The 14,764-nt window shown below is 38.8% G+C and overlaps 1 pseudogene; it reads left to right on the top strand.

Annotated features, from left to right (window-relative positions):
- The first annotated feature begins 3,638 nt into the window (after positions 1 to 3,638).
- Positions 3,639 to 3,909, top strand: LOC117026280 (barrier-to-autointegration factor-like; annotated as a pseudogene).
- The last annotated feature ends 10,855 nt before the right edge of the window (positions 3,910 to 14,764 follow it).

The following is a 14,764-nucleotide window of genomic DNA, read 5'->3' as shown; positions in this document are numbered from 1 at the left end:
TACACTTCACTATTATTTTAGAAGGCTGTATATAACATGGGAATCTAAATTCTAAATTAAACCACCAAAAATATGAACAGTCCAAGAAATAAATGGAGCTCCTTTTTCTAATTCCATGTGCATTATGAATCATCAAACTGGTACTAGTTCCCCCCCTCCAAACAAATAGATCGCCCAAAATTCTCCGATTCCCAGGAAAACTTATGAAAGAGCAGAATACAACTGGATTCTTATTTTGTATCATAATCTACAATAGTTGTGAGGGGGAAAATCCTTTTAATGAATTCTATTTTGTGTGTAGGGGGAGTCTGCCATCAAACTTTGATCTCAGAGAAAATTTAAGTGGTTTATTTGGGAAAAGAGCTAAATTAGCAAGATATAGAAATGAATCAGTCAGAAAGAGAAAGGAGAAAAGTCAATAATGCATCAGTTAAACAAAAGAGACATTTTCGAAATGACAATCCTAGTTTCCTTTTCCATGTTTCTTATCTCTTATCATCTCCCTCTTCTATTTGCCCCTCCAAGTTCACTCTATATTCTTCTAACCTTCTCTGTAAGCTAGAAGGCTGAGATTTCCCTCTCACCTCCATCAGATAATCCTCCTCATAAAACTCCTTCCCTGGGTTCTATTAAACACGCCGTCTCCTGGTACCTTTAAGCCCAGGGTTGGTGAAGGCTCTCTGCTGTTACTACCATGTTTCCCCGAAAATAAGACGTAGGTAGACAATCAGCATTAACGCATCTTTTGGAGCAAAAATTAATATAACACTCGGTCTTATTTTACTATAATATAAGACCTGGTATAATATAATATAATACCCAGTCTTATATTAATTTTTGCTCCAAAATATGCATTAGAGCTGATTGTCCAGCTAGGTCTTATTTTCAGGGAAACAGGGTAGCTTCAGGGTGCTGTACCATATATCACTGCTTTAGCTAAACTTTGTAAATATTTTATTTGTTACATTTTCCTCAATTACCCAGCCTGAGTGTGGCATCTATCTAATGCATAATACTAAGATTCCTACATATCTTGAAATATAAGAAGTAGGGAATGGGAAATAAATCTTGCACTCTCATTACCAGTGGTCACATGTGTATCTAAGACATGGTTGGAGGTATCTGATGCAAGGTAAATGGATTCATGATGAAGAACCCCCAGAATCAAATTTTCAAAATCTACACCTATTCAGGGAAATGTAAGATATGCAGGAATGAATGCTCTGGTAGGACCTGGAAAATATATTTAAATCTCCAAATAGATCAGACTGGTTAAATACCAAGGGAAAAGACACTAAGATACAAGAGATTATGTCAATACCTATAGAAATGAATCAAATAAGACAAAAGTAATGATCTAATAATGAGCCAGATCCCCATGACCACTAGTGATAAGCAACCTAAAGTTGCCACTTGAATAACTTTGTACATCAGACTTGCTATATTTCTGAATGATTGTCAGAGAATTTCATCTTTATTCTTTTCAAATACTTGTCACTTGAAGATTCTTAAATCACAGGGCTCCTTTCTCAATCTGCAACTGTATGGAAAAATGCCTAAGGCCTAATATATGATCCTTCATTTAACCAACAACAAACTCAACACTTAACACCTACCTCTCACCCTCACCCTTCCAGAGACATACACTTAATAGTAAACTTAACATCAATTATAGAAGAATAACATACCAGTTAGGACTCACCATTTCGTAACTCTAGTCAAGCTGGCTTAAACAATAAAGGACAAATTTTAATTCACATAAATAAAACTCTGGTGGCAGATCTGAATTCAAGCTACTCATGGGAGAAACCCAGAGAATAAGTAAGTCAAAGTGGTGGCTCAGTACTCCAGCTTTTAACAGCATCTTCAACAAAGAACAATAAAATTGTAGAGAAATGACAGGACAAAGGAAAATGGTTTTAGGCTTCCAGGAAGCCTAGGTCACTGTCTTAGTTTACGATACTATAATAAAATACCAGAGACAGGGTGGCTTAAACGACAGACACAGTTCTGGAGGCTGGAAAGTCCAAGATCAAGGCAACAGCAGATTTGGAGCTGGGTGAGGGCCCTCTTCCTGGCCTGATGACGGCTGCCTTCTCAGTATGTGCTCACCTGGCCTTTCCTCGGAGCCAGCATGCTCATGGACAGACAGGGGGCTCTGGTCTCTTTCTCCACTAATTCCATCATGGGAGCTCCAGTTCATAACTCCATCTAAACAATTACCTCCCAAAGTCTCCACCTCCTAATACTGTACATTGGGATTAGGGCTTCCACATATGAATTTTGGGGAGACACAAACGTTCAATTTGCAAGTCACTTTTTCATTAACTTTTAATGGAACTAGTGTAATAACCTTCTAAGTGGTCTTTCAACCTTTATTTTGCGTCCACTCCAATCGAGATTAATCTTTTCAAAACACAAATTAATCAAGTTCACTACTTGTTTGAAATTATTCAGTTCTAAGTGGTAACTCTTGTTGATCTTGGTGATCGAAGTCTTTAACATGACATACAACGCCTATACTGAGGCAAGATCTTCATCCCTTGCATGTCTTCATCCCTTGCCATCCTGTCCTGCCCCTGATCCTTAGTCTCCATCTTCAGCTACATTAGTTTTGTTTATTTTATCAAATATGCTATATTAGTTTCCTAGGGCTGTCATAACAAAATACCACAAACAGCGTTGCTTAAAATAACAGAACAGAAATGTATCGTCATAGAGTTCTGGAGGCAAGAAGTATGAAATCAAAGTGTCGATACAGACACCTCCCTCTAACACTCGCAGCAGAGACTCCTTCCTGGCTTCTTCCTAGTGTCCTGTGGTTGCCAGGAACCCAGACGTTCCTTAGTTTACAGCTTCAACTTTAATCTCTGCCTCCATGTCACATAATATTGTCTCCTCATCTGTCTGTTTGTGTCTATGTGTCTCTTCTCATCTTCTTATAAGGGCACCAGTTATACAGAATTAAGAGCCAATCCTATTCCAGTATGACCTCATTTAACAACTAATTGTATCTGAAATGACCCAATTTCTAAATAATGTACTGGGAATTAAGACTTCAATATATCTTTTGGAGACACACAACTCAACCCATAACACATGCTATATTTCCTTCAGCCAAGACTTTTGTACATGCTGTTCCCACCACACAAAACATTCTTCCCTTCCTTGTTTGCTTAGTTGACTCTTATTTATCCTGCAATCTCAACTGAAATGGCACTTTCCTGGGGAAGATTTCCCTGGCACAAATTATAAGCCAACTTCCTCTATTATATATTATGTACTGTTATATACCTCCATATACCACAAACCTTTTATTCATAAAAATTATCTCATTTATACTTTTACTTATTATTTACTCTTTCTTTAAACTAGAATACACAGGTTTTCAGGTTTAGGTTGTCCTCTGTATTAATATCATTCAAATAGTTTACTATGAATCTTACGTATTAGTTCTAAAAATTATCAGCTGAAATTCTTTTCAAATTCTTTGTTTTTTGAACTAGTGTCAGCTAACATGAACAATCCAGCAAAATACTTTTATAGAAAAAGAGAGTGGAGAAACAAGGGGGGGAATAAGAAATATATTCTGGAATAGCCGGTACAGGAACTGGAGCTGCCGAATAATCCTGATCAAGATGACAATCTCCCAAAAGCACCAAGATTTCGAGGCAGAGCGCATGGGGGGGAAAGCCAGTGGGGAGCCTGGCTGGGACTGAGGAAGTCCTGGGCAAGAAGATGGAGGAAAGGGGATTTGACAAGGCTTTTGTGGTCCTTGGCCAGTTTCTGGCACTAAAGAAAGATGAAGTCCTCTTTCAGGAATGGCTAAAGGACACATGCAGCACCAATGCCAAGCAGTCCCAGGACTGCTTCAGGTGCCTCTGAGAGTGGTGTGAGGCCTTCTTGTGATGCTGTCTGGGGAGCCCCCAATCCCTAGCCTCAGCCTTGAGTCTCCAGAGTTTGCAGCCGAGTGGGTGTTCCTCCCGTTCCTTTGTGTTCCTCCACAAAGAAAATGATTGCTGTCTTTTCACCTGCGAAGTCCTCCAGGGTCTTCAGGGAGTTCTCTCCCCTCACTATTTCAACTTTTTTGGAATTCTCGCTCTTGTGTGCATCTCCCTTCTCCTTCCCCTGACACTTTCATGTTGATAATTACGAGCATTTCGAGGGGATTCCTGGCCACTTCCCTCACCCCTCATCTCTGGTCCATTGTATGCCATTTGGCTTCTCTTTTGGCAGAACAGTCACTGAACTTATAAAGTTTTTTAATATCAAAAAGAAAAGGGGGGGGGGAGAGAAAGGAAGAAATTGTGAAAACCTAAGCCATAACGAATCTTTTGGACTCATACTAAAGAATCTACTCTTTCTAACTTGTTTTTTGTACACTTCCTTATTCCCAACAATTAAATTATTTTCTAACAAAACACTGTGTTCACTTTCCTTAATTATCCTACGAGACAAATAATAAGTTCATAAATATCAGTTATATAATAAAGGAGAAATATATATGAATGTCTATGCATAATATGTATATATAATGTACTTTATACAATAAGGGAAAAATTAATTACTATGTTTGTATACTTTCACTGAAAGTAAGCTTCAATATCAAAAAAATACCAAAAAGAAAAAAAAATACCATTCTATTTCTTTCAAGGTTCTATTTCAGCTCCATATTAAACGACAGAGTATTTCAGTGTAAGATAGACTTATAATCTGCAGACCTTGTCCCCAGATCTCAATACGTCTGTTTCTTCTCAGTGTCAGTGCCATCATATTGAAGAGATATCATATCTACCATCATTATGTCTATAGCATACTTCAATATTTTATTCTGAAAATTGAACACATCAATTTTCTTACATATTTCTTTGTTTATCTTATATATTTCTATCATACTTTGAAAGTTAAAGTTTCACAAATCTCTGGTCATTTTCCTTTTTCTTCCAATTTTAGAAATATTTCATCTTAATTTTATAGCATGCATAGTTTTTTAAAATTCTACTTGAATTTTATATAATTTGAACAAATACATACTTTTTAATTCTTAATGAATAACCCATCTAGAAGCATTAATCTTAAGTTTAAGCATACAGAATATAGGAAAAAAATGATTCGACATTAAACATCTCCAGGCATATTTTAAATTTGAGTTTATATATTAAAAATACTTCATAATTATAGTTAATGTATGAATTTTTGCTTTTATTCCATGGTTTTATTTTCTTGTGGGAAATAAATTTCAGTAATTTCTGATAGCCAACCAAGTTAAAGGCAAAGATCTTTGGCTGCTTTTCAAAGCTCTGTATACACCACGCCTACTCCAAGCAGATACGAAAGACGGGCAAAGGAGAAATTAGAATGTGTCAAGTACCTGTGAGCCAGGAGCTATGATATATGTGTGTCTTGGCTATCTCACTAAATACTACTTTGTACCACTATGATTTTATTTGTCCTTTATCTCTTTTTCTTCCTGCCACCCCCAAATGCCTGAAGGGACAGAGTCAGGTACAGTCCTTAAAGAGGCTAAAAGCATTTGGCAGGAAATAAAAATATGTTGTATTAAACAAATACCATTTGTGAATTTCAACTGGAGAGTTATCAGGAGATAACTGTAGGGAAATGACAAGGAGAACAATAAAACTGTAGTGGTGGTTGGAAATTGTAATGTTTCTTCCCTCTAGCAAGCACTTCTCAGTGCCCTGTTCTCAGTAAGGACCGCAAAGCCTTGCTTGCAAACCAGGGGAATGCTGGGCTAGGGATGGAGACAAGTAGTAACCTGGTACACCAGTTGTACCAGACAAGTATGCACATCGAGTCCTGGAGCCTTGCCACAGGCCCTTTATTCAGAGAAAGAGAGAGATCTTTTCTGCAGATACACTCTGGATTATTTTTTCCAGTGCCTGGCCTGAAAGTAAAAGGGACATTTCAAGTAGTAGTTCAGCCTATAGGAAATGGAATAGGTGATGAGATTCCATACATTATGAAAGGTCTAAAGTACGTTACACAGAAGGTTAGAAAAGTATTCGTTTGGGTCCTTTGGTATAGGAGGGTTTTTCCTTTACGATATTCTTAACTTCTCTTTGATTTCTAGAATAAAAATGGAGCAATTCATAGGAATATTAGATTCTATCACCTAAGGGGCTTATTTACTTTGTGACCATTTGAAATGATTAAATTTTGTTTTTCAATGACAGTTGACATAGAATTGTATTTTAGTTTCAGGTATACAACATAGTAATTAGACATTTATATAACTTATGAAGTGAGCCCCCTGCCTAGTCTAGTACCTCCCTAGCACTACACATAGCTATTACAATATTATTGACTGCATTCCCTATGTTGTACTTTACACCCCCGATAGTTTTTAGGAGTTCCAGTCACACAGTTGGTTAGTGTGTGGTACTTATGTGACTGTTTCATAACTGGTGATTTGTACGTCTTAATCCTGTCACCTTTTTCATCCAGATTCCCCAAGTGCCCTCCCATCTGGTAACCATCAATTTGTTCTCTGTTTCTGGCAGTCTGGTTATGTTTTGTTTGTTCATTTTTTTGTGTGTGTTTTGAATTCCACATATAAGTAAAATCATATGGTATTTGTCTTTCTCTGTCAGGCTTATTTCATTTAGCATAATACCTTCTCGGTCCATCCATCTTCTCGCAAATGGCAAAATTTCATTCTTTTTTATGGCTGAGTAATATTCCATTGTATATATGTACCACTTCTTTATCCATTTGTCTATCAATGGACACTTAAGTTATTTCCATGTCTTAGCTATTACAAATAACGTTGCAATGAACATAGAGGTGCATGTATCTTTTTAAATTAATGTTTTGGATTTCTTCAGATAAATACCCAAAAGTGGAATTGCTGGGTCATACAGTAGTTCTATTTAAAATTTTTTGAGGAACCACCAAATCAGTTTCCATAATTACTGAACCAATTTACACTCTCACCAAGAGTGCACAAAGGTTCCCTTTTCTCTACATCCTCACCAACACTTGTTTGCTGATTTATTAATCATAGCCATTCTGACAGGTATAAGGTGATATCTCATTGTGATTTTAATTTGCATTTTCCTGATGATGAGTGATTTTGAACATCTTTTCATATTTCTATTGGCCATCCATATGTCCTCTTTGGAGAAATGTCTCTTCAGGTCCTCTGCCAATTTTTAACCTCATTGTTTGTTTGTTTGTTGGTGTTAAGTTGTCTGAGTTCCTTATATATTTTGTAAATTAACCCTTTATTGGATATATCATTGGTAAATATCTTCTCCAATTCAGTAGGTTATCTTTTTGCTTTGTTGATAGTTTCCTTCACTGTGTAAAACCAACAACGAACTAGTAGAAAGAGAAATTAAGGTAACAATTCCAGTTATAATAGCATCAAAAAGAATAAATTACCCAGGAATAAATTTAGCCAAGGTGGTAAAAGACCTGTACTTGGAAAACTGTATGACTGAAGAAAGAAGCTGAAGAAGATACAAATAAATGGAAGAATATACTGTACTCAGAGACAGCAAGAATTAATATCATTAAAATGTCCATACTACTCAAAGCAATATACAGATTCAATGCAAGTCCTATCAAAATACCAATGGGATATTTCACAGATCCAGAACAAATAATTTTAAAATTTATATGGAACCACACAAGACCCTGAATAGCCAAAGAAATCTTGAGAAAGAATAAAGTTGGAGGCATCACACTACCTTATATCAAAATTATACTATAAGTCCATAGTAATCAAAACAGCATGGTACTGGCATAAATAAAATAAAAATTAAAAAAGACACATGGATTAATGGAACAGAATAGAGAGCCTAGAAATAAACCCACGTCTGTATAGTCAACTAATCTATGACAAAGGAGGCAAGAATATATAATATGCTAAAGGCAGTGTATTCAATGAATGGTGTTGGGAAAACTGGACAGATATGTTCAAAAGAATGAAACTGGATCACTTTCTTATACCATATATAAGAATAAACTTAAAGTGGATTAAATGTAAGATCCAAACCTATAAAACTCCTACAAGAAAACATAGATGGTAAATTCTTTGACATCACTCTTAGTAATATATTTTTTTTTTAATATGTCTCCTCAGGCAAGGAAAACAAAGGAAAAAAAATAAATAGGACTACATCAAACTGAAATGATTTTCTGATCCAACAGTATACCTGTGGATACTCCACAGGAAGCCACAAAGCTCCGGAGAACATAAGATACATATACTTAATTGCAGAAACCAGTAACCATACTAAACCTAAGGGAGTTAGAACTACTGTATTCCAGCACTGGCACAAGTTGTAGCACATATTTGGTGCTCAATAAACATGAAGTGAATGAATTAGTGGATGAATGGATGCTAGGACTTCACCGTCTATGCCTGACTCATATCTTCTCAACATGGGAGCTTTTCAGGACATTGTTTTTATGATATCGTAAGTGCTGAAGACAAAACAGCTTTCCCAACATGTTCCTCACATGCACTACTCACAGGGAAAGAAAACTTTTGTTCATTTCACTTATCTTTCTTAAGTCAGCATTTTGCTCTTTAAAGTCAGGACAAAAGTAGTTAGAGCTAAGAGATCATCCCACCCTAGGTAACAATCAAACCCCTAAATGAATGACATTTTGGAGGGAAAAAAAAAAATCTGTGTGTGTGTGTGTGTGTGTATTTAAACATGAGAATGCCTTTATAAGTGTCCTGACCAAATAAAAGTGCTTTCTTCCTGTCACTAATGACCCTGGCATCCCTGATGTGTAACTTACATTTAACTGGCAACATTCTGGGTTACTCATATTAACTGCAATAGTCTGAACAGCTTGTACTTCAATAAAATGTGCATTAAGTGACTGAGTTAATTTAACCTCATTAATCCTCAACCCAATAGAACCATCTGAAGCCTTCCAAGCAGCCTGCGCTTCATCTACAACATAAATATGCCCCTGTAAGAAATCAACACCCCAAATCGGCTGAGCTCTAGCTCCCAAGTTGTTACTGAGGGGTAAATGGCTGCACAATTGCCAAGACCAGGATCCAATTGCATTATATGATTCACTCATTTTATTATTCTTGTTAACGGCGAGATGAGTTCTATAAAAATAAACATCTCTCTGAACTTTTTCTTGGCACCACTTCTCTTCACTAAATGCTCTAATTCATCAAAGAGCAGGATTCTTGTTCAAGATACTTTTTTGCCTCATAACTTAAGGAACATATTTATGGCAAGTAAAAAGCTGTGCTCAATTAAAAGGAAACTTTAATACATCTGCCTTCTACATCTTCCTCCATTTAGGATTAATTACAGAAGCTGTAATAGCAGTTAATTCTCAGAATTTTATTCATAAAGGGTTGAAGTTTCAAAGTACTAAAGATTATCAACACAAGTAGTCAAATGTTTGCTGCTACGAATAAGACATTTTAATCTTATGTAATAGTGTGGGACTTTTATGAATCGACCTTGACCAACTAGAAAATGAGTCTAAATTAAGCTATATGATTTGTACTGCATTCCTCTTTCCTGTATTTAATGACACTGAAAAGAGCTTTTATTTTGGAGAGTCCTTCATTCATTTTTTGTTTACATTACTCTTAAGCCAAGAAAATAATTTGTATTATACTTGAACGTGCCTTCATTCTTCGTTAAGAGACAGTGACCTCTAGGAAAAGAGTATTGCATCTGAATCCAAGACATTGGATTTGGTCTAGTTTTATGAATCCATAATTGTTCATTGTTCAGCTTGTGGGAATATAGTGCCCATCATTTCAATAAGTTTTGTAATGATTTGTAATAATTTGTCAAAGAATTTTATATACTATAATGTCTATACAAATACAGTTATTCTTGTATCTTCATAATCACAAGTTGGTGATAATAAAATCTGTATCAAAAGATTGGTAAAACAGAACTCACAGTAGATTATATTCATTGTCAGCACTCCACAGAATCTCTAAAATCCTCCTTGTGGGGACAGAGCCCCAAAAAGCAGTTTCCAGGCTCTCGGCCTCTCATAGAAAGGTGCTGGCTCAGGTAGTAAATGGCCGTCGACTGTGATCAAATGGCCATCAGCTGTGGCTAGTTGGCCGTCAACTGTAACCAGTGAGCCATTGGCCACTAATGTAACTGCTGTGGTTACACTAGCAGCAAATGGGGGCTAGCAAGAGGATGGTGGCTGAGCCTGCAAGCGGCGCGGTGAGGGTTGAGAATTGTGTGGCTCCTGTTTCCTGTGTCTCCAATCCAGCCGCCAGCGAGAATATAGTGGTATGACTCCCTTACCACCTATGGCTCCGTGGGTGTTCCTTTTTGACCTCACCATGTCCTGAGTTCTTGTGTGGGGAGTGGGACCAGAGACCCCGCCTGACACCCCGCATGACACATGGCGCTGTGAGCAGGATACGGTGCCGACCAAAGCTCTCTGAAAGACATGGAGCAGTTTGTGCGTATGAACACTCAGTCTCAGGAAGACGAGGAGGAGCAGCTGCTGGAGAGCTGGACCCCGTGGAGGGGTGGAAAGACATGGACGGTTCCCCAACCAGCAGAGGCTGGAGAAAGCGAAGGTCCTTGCGGCCGTGTGAGCTGGGAAGTGCTTGCTGAGGCAGTCCGGATGCAGGACTTGTAGTCCCAGGAGGAAACACTTGCTGAGTCCTCCGTGGGAGCTGAGGGTGAGGTCAAGGTCATCCCTCACCCCCAGGACAGCCCTGGCAAATGACTATGGGGAATTGCCTTCCATCCCTAGTTTAATGGACAACTTGACTGTTTGCTTGGGAACATACCACCATGTACTGGAACTGGCGGATGTTTGCTTTTGTGTCTTGACCGGTCGCCATCGAGAATATGTAAGCACCTTGACTGTGAGCCGCTGTTGTTCCAGCACGGTACCCTGAGAGGCCTGAGAGAGTGGCAGTGCCCTGAGAGGCCCTCATGTGCCCGGGGAGACTAGTGGTACCTTAAGAAGTCCAGGAAGTCTGGCTGTGCCCAGAAGTACTGGTGGTGCCCTGAGAAACCCTGGCTGTGCCCAGGGAGACTAGTGGTACTCTAAGAAGTCCAGGAAGTCTGGCTGTGCCCAAAAGTACTGGTGGTGCCCTGAGAAACCCTGGCTGTGCCCAGGGAGACTGGTGGTACCCTAAGAAGTCCAGGAAGTCTGGCTGTGCCCAAAAGTACTGGTGGTGCCCTGAGAAACCCTGGCTGTGACCAGAGAGCTTGGCTGTGTCCAGGAAATAGCTTTCACCTCCAGGCTCCTCGCACAGGGACCCTCGTGGAAGACGCTTGTCGCGTAGATTGTGAGGCGAGACCCTGTAGGGGTGGAGTGTGGGGACAGAGCCCCAAAAAGCAGTTTCCAGGCTCTCGGCCTCACATAGAAAGGTGCTGGCTCAGTTAGTAAATGGCCGTCGACTGTGATCAAATTGCCATCAGCTGTGGCTAGTTGGCCATCAGCTGTAACCAGTGAGCCATTGGCCACTAATATAACTGCCGTGGCTAGGCTAGCAGGAAAAGGGGGAGCTAGCAAGAAGATGGTGGCTGAGTCTGCAAGCAGCGCAGTGAGGGTTGAGAATTGTGTGGCTCCTGTTTCCTGTGTCTCCAACCCAGCCGCCAGCAAGAGTATAGTGGTGTGACTCCCCTACCTATGGCTCCGTGGGTGTTCCTTTTTGGCCTCACCATGTCCTGCGTTCTTATGTGGGGAGCGGGACCAGAGACCCCGCCTGACACCCTGCACGACACTCTGAATTTTAAAACTAATTTTGTAACTTCATTACTGTCAATCGATGATTGTTGGTGTTGATTCAATGTCAACAGGAATCCCCAATTTGGGGTGCAGTGAAGAAGGAAACTTGATTCAGGGCAAACAGCTCAACAGTGATACAGAACAGCTGTGGAACTGCTCAATAGTGTTACAGCTCAATTACAAAACAGCACAGCTGTGGAACGGCCCTCAGGTAAGGGCCCTCTGTGGCGAGACAGCTTTGCTCCAGTCCACTCTACTTGCTCTGTTTTGCTCTGCTCTTGTCTGGCAAAATGTTTTTGGTGTCTCAGCTACAGCCAGGGAAGCAGTCTTCAGTGGAAAGGGAAAGCGTGCTCATCAAGCCAAATGGGAGTTGATTTCTATAGAGAAGTCCCCACCCCTGATCCTTGATATGTCTGTCCTCATGCAAACGAGGATTCCAAATCCTCATAGTTTGATTGATCCAAAAAGCACTGTCTTGATTGGTTGGAGTGAGGCCACTTTGAGCAGTGAAGATCCTTATTGGGGTGGGGGAGTATAGCTGCACAGTTCTGATTGGATGGGGCATTCTCAACCCTGTTGGTTGAAATATGACTCCAGGAACTCTTTTATAAGAGTTGATTCAGAGGGCAGGTACAGAATGCAAGCAAGCAGTTCAGTGCAGGAGGCAGGCAGGTCAGTGAGATCATCTTCCTGAAGTGCAGCTTGTGGGAGAGGCCTCTCTTTAGAAACAGCTAGGCTATGTTTTCAAATTTGAGCCCAGTTAGCCACCAGGAGCCCTTCTTAGTAGGCATCTTCTTTCCTGGGGTTGACATTACCAAGACATATAACAAAATATAGCAGAAACTATATAAGGAAAACATCTCTGTGTTGAAAAGGAACCATTCTTCCATTATTAATCAATTAATTTAAAACGTTATAAGCAAAATTGCTATTGGCCTGATATAAATTTTATTTTAAAAATTTAGTCAAAATAGAATCTAAATTCTTAAACAACTAAGTGGACCAACACTTCTAAAAGTCAAATACTAAATGTTTTAACTTGGTAAAACATGTTTTCTTTAGTCAAATAACTTCATTAAGTTTCTTTGCTACATTAGTTTTAGAAATGGATTAATTATTTTCTAACTTTATTTGTTGCATACAGGTAAAAATAAAGGCAAAATTACTATATTGTTATTCTACCACCTATGTTAAAGTGACAGTTTCCAGAGTATTATATTTGGGTTTTTTCCTGATTTAAAAAAAAAAATCAATTAATATATAATATCAAAAAGTTTCTGCAGTTGTCCTCAATTTTCATCAGTTATAGAAAATTAATAGCAAAACAAGTTTCATAGGGTTATGGCTCCATAAAGCAACCAAGTGACTCAAACTTTGGAGAAGGCAATATAGAAAAAGAAATATTCCTAAGAGAGCAAAACATTTCTGTAGCTGTAATGAAATATAAATTAAAACACCTTCCTGCTTGGCTAGTTCCAATATTTTTCTTACCAGGTAAACTCTCTACTGGCAAGCAGTTTAAACAGTTATTTCATTTAGAACTGCCAGTTCAGAAATATGATAGTCCTCAAGTAAAACACACTTTTAAAAATATGTCATGCCAGCACAGTTTTGTTATAGTCTTGGAAGACAGATTTTAAATTACTATTTAAGCGAGGACAATTTTACCCCAAGAAACAATTTATGAAAATAACATAAATCAGATGTGATAAAATCAGTAATAAATATTGTGAATGAAGGATTTTAGAGAAGATAAGCTATCTTTAGAGAAGACAGAACAATTTACATTTCCAAACTACAGTGCTTAGCATACTTTAAATTATGTCCAAGATGTTGAAAAATATAAATATATGCACATCTCTGGTATTGCAGCCAGAATATATCTCTTGATCCCTGCTTACCTTTACATATATGTGTGCATGCTTTTATGGAAGGCTATTTCTCTTTTTAGATACCTTTTTGTAATTATACTTTTTTAAAAAATTACAACATATTCTTGAAACTATCCTAAATGCAACATAACAGCTATTTTCAATTTCTGACCTTTGGTATTTACAGAAAATAAATTATCTTTTAAAAATAGAAAAAAAAATCTTTCTGGATAACAATTTTTTAAAAGTACATTATTATGTCATGGTAATTTCCTGATGAAATAGAAAAGTGAAAATAGCCAGCCACGACATTTCAAGGTACCCCATCAGCACCTTTAATATGTTCCCCATATCTGTTTTTTTGTTCTAATGTTCTCTCATCCAGACTCAGTGTAATTCTTAAATGAACATATATTCCTCATCATGCAGTGGCATTGCTAACATCTGCTTCAAGCTCCCTACAAAACTATAGCCCAGTTTTCCATATAAGCAGCCTGTCTTGGCTCATGCTGCAGACTTTCCTAAAATCTCTCAAAGGTTTACAAAACCCAAACGAGCAGCATCTGGCTTCAATGTGTCCTGTACCTCTTGCTGAGCAGCCCTAAGCCTGGCACTAGCCATAACTGGTATAGGTTCATAGCTGGGCCTCTTGAGGCACTTCCAGCCCAGCACAGGTGGCAGCCATCTGTGGATTGCTTTGTGGTTCATGCCAAGTGGCCCAGGGCAGAACACAGGCTGTGGCTGAACTTGGCGCAGTGGGTCCCCTCCCCAGAGGCCCTGAAAGCCGGCATGCTGGAGGCAAGCTTTAGACAGAGCCAGAGCATCACCCAGATCGCTCCAAGGAGGACACACCCAAAGAGCAGACTGGGCAGCCACCAGAGCCCTGCTAAAGTGAATCCTGCTCTGTAGGGTCAGCACATACACAACAGCTCCTCCACTATAGTGACAGCCAGTCCTCACAACCAATTAGCCCAAGAAACAATACCTCCTATTGCTGTGCCAACAGCAACCAAGGCAATATATATATATATATATATATATATATATATATATATATATATATAAACTATAACAGGAGGACACACACACAATCCATACGTGGGACACACCAGGAGCACTTGGCTCTGGTGACCAAGGAGACTGTACCACTGGGCACCACAGGA

Source organism: Rhinolophus ferrumequinum, chromosome 8 (genome assembly GCF_004115265.2).
Source record: "Rhinolophus ferrumequinum isolate MPI-CBG mRhiFer1 chromosome 8, mRhiFer1_v1.p, whole genome shotgun sequence".
Taxonomy (NCBI): domain Eukaryota; kingdom Metazoa; phylum Chordata; class Mammalia; order Chiroptera; family Rhinolophidae; genus Rhinolophus; species Rhinolophus ferrumequinum.
This window is presented reverse-complemented; position numbering and strand designations above follow the sequence as displayed.